Source organism: Pygoscelis adeliae, unplaced genomic scaffold (genome assembly GCF_000699105.1).
Source record: "Pygoscelis adeliae isolate BGI_AS28 unplaced genomic scaffold, ASM69910v1 Scaffold244, whole genome shotgun sequence".
In the NCBI taxonomy this organism is placed as follows: Eukaryota; Metazoa; Chordata; class Aves; order Sphenisciformes; family Spheniscidae; genus Pygoscelis; species Pygoscelis adeliae.
The window spans coordinates 2,458,963-2,461,825 of NW_008824648.1; the positions used below are offsets into that span (position 1 = coordinate 2,458,963).

At 41.2% G+C, this 2,863-nt stretch overlaps 1 long non-coding RNA gene across 2 annotated transcripts in view; it reads left to right on the plus strand.

Annotated features, from left to right (window-relative positions):
- The first annotated feature begins 941 nt into the window (after window positions 1–941).
- Window positions 942–2,863, plus strand: part of LOC103915586 — a 6,350-nt gene continuing 4,428 nt past the window's right edge. For both annotated transcript variants that reach the window (XR_663535.1, XR_663536.1), the window contains exon 1: window positions 942–1,014. This is a non-coding gene — a long non-coding RNA (uncharacterized LOC103915586). The remainder of the gene's footprint in view (window positions 1,015–2,863) is intronic.

Here is a 2,863-nt window from a genome sequence, read left to right on the forward strand (position 1 = left end):
CCTTTCTGTCAGGAACACTGTAGGAATGTATCATGCTTTTATAAGACACCGCTATGATACATACACAAGGGACACTGGTGGGCCTCAAGTGCTGGAGCAGACTGTGGTGTCAAAGGCACTGAGGTCGCTATGACAAGCCACGACCAGAGCTGCCGGGCCAGGGCGAGCATGCAGGTCACTGCCCATCCACTCGGGCTGAGACAGCGGGAATTCCACGAGTGAGCAGGTCTCATTCTTGCCCAGCAGAGCAGCCAGCAGACAAGACTATTGCATCCAGTTACCAGCTTGACTTTCTGCATAAAAATTCTTCAGTTTCATGGGCATGCATGTTTCTCCAAGTGTAAAAGACAAAGCTAGACACTGGGAAAAAGGCACAGATTTTCTGAGAAGCTACAAATTAATATTTCCCCAAGCAAAAAAGCAGTGGAGGGAGAAAAATGCATTTTCCCTTAGGCATCTTCTCATATATAAGCATATGAACATTCTAGATACGTTCATATGGCTGTAAGCTTATTGAAATCAGTAACCCCACAAAGACGAGCAGTATTTTCATGAAAAATAATTCTGTATACTGCTCTACATCAAAGCACCCATGCACTTGGTATTGGCTGCCCTTTATTCATGATCCATCTCTCTCAGTCTGCGTGATCAAATTAATTATGTGCCTAGAAATCAAATAATCTCCTTATGTAGGTGTTGTGAATACACAAATGCACACACATTATCAGACTGTTTGCCTCTTCTGCTTTAAAAATGGGGGAGGGACGGGTCCAGAGCACTCTAGCTATAAATGCTTTCTGTATATCATTACATGGTACACTTGCACTCACCAAACTCAGGCTGGCTGTAAAAATAACCCTCTCTTGAAGAGCAGACGTTAATTTATCTACTAGGGTTTCCACCTGTTAACATTTTTCAGAGAGGGGCCCTGTCTGGAAATAACTCTGTATTTCATTATGAACTCTATGTGCTTTACTGGACAGGAGCAAGATGTGACTCATTGCTCTGAGATGTGTAAATATTAAAACTGTTTCAGCCGTGGAGGCTTAGACTTGTCTGATAATAGACAGACATCAGTGGCAGAGCTGAAAAGAGACCACAAAAATCTGGACTCTGAGATTTTTATTTTACCTGAAAGAAATGTTGGCACTCTGAGAGTAATCTCAAGAAATAAGTCACTGTGAGGAAGACATCACTGAATAGGAGCAGCAGGCTCTGCTTTCTAGAAGATAGGAGAATATTTGCATCAGTCAATAGGACATCTTAGTGATCTTTAAGCCATGCTTCTCTCTCCTGCTGGTCACAAGGACATAATAATGATCACTGGGAGAGTCACATTTTTGATCACTGTGGGATTTACTCATGTGTCCTTGCATTACAAGTTTTGCTCTGAGGCTATTCTCAAGTTACCTGCAATAGTTTTATGAAAGATTTCAAAGGGGGGGAGGGAATGAACATATAGCGAGACATCATTTATTAAAGGATATTCCTATTGCCCTAACCATCATGATACTACATCATTAAATCAAATTAAGCAGAAGGATTACTACTGAAACAATAGTCAAAATCAGCTGTTCCCTGTACTGTGCTCCCAGTTTGTGCCCGTCTTTTCAAACTTTTATCAACTTACAAATTTTAAATCAAAATTAAATAACTTTTTTTTTAATTTACATAAGGTTAATATAACACTCTCTGCCTTTTCAGCATTATGTCATGACATTCTAGAATTCCTTGAGTCAAATTTGTCTGAATTTAAACATTATTTGGCTACTGAGGTCGTAAAACCATGGCAGTTATATATCAGGGAACATATTAAGGGCAGGGATTCTGGTTAATACAGAAATTGCCATTATCACTGAGAGGTAAGACAAAGTAACTGCAATGTTTTGGGTATCTGTGCACTAATTGAGCACTAGTATTTTTTTGCAAGAATCAGAAAAAAGGTGCAATACAGGTAAGTATCACACATTATCCTGCCCTGCTAATACTGCAGGTAACTATACAGAAAAAGAGCCACAGCAATATATAACCATTCGTTTAGTGAGATCTGCTACGAAAGGTAACTGAAAATGTTTTGGGTTTGACATAAAAGATTCCATATCAAAGAGGGTACCGTAGGGCTGGAGAGTGGGAAGAAGGATTTCTTTATCTTAGGAGTGTGGCAGCTCAAGAAAATTTCCTAGCAGCGTACAACAGCAAGAATCAGGAAAATCACTAGACAGAGCATAGTTTAGCTGTATACAGTTCAGCGAGGAAGACAGGAAACCAGATGGAGGGCAGTTTTGACTTAACAATTCAGAAGCTACACCATGACAACGTGGAGACTGCACCAATACATGGGCTTAACCCTCATCCCTCATACACATACTGTTTTCTACAGTTACTAGCAGTATGACCTCATCGACACTTGCTCAGCTTGATACACAGCGGGGGTGCTGATATCCATCACTCATATAGAGCCAGTACAAGGTCTTAGCACCATAAAAGACCCACGGCCTGCTGAGGGGTTGTGTGGTGCCAAGTCTTGTGAATTACAGCCAGTTCCTGAGTTACCCTCGAGGGCTCTGATCACTGTACCAACCAAGGCATACTTATATAGGAACTATTAACAGATGCCCCATTTCCCCACCTTCCATTTTCTCCCCCAAAATAAGAAATAACCTGCAACCACTGTGACACACAGCAGCTGTGACAGATAAACAATTCACTTTCCCATGCATGAGACACTACAGCTCCAGCCTATAACATTCTGGCAAAAATACTGGTATCAAGACAGCATAGCTTTCCAAACGGCACTGCAGGCTATTCTGTCTCTGCTATTTGATGATCACTCCTGACCCTGAACTAGTCTTTAACATTGTAG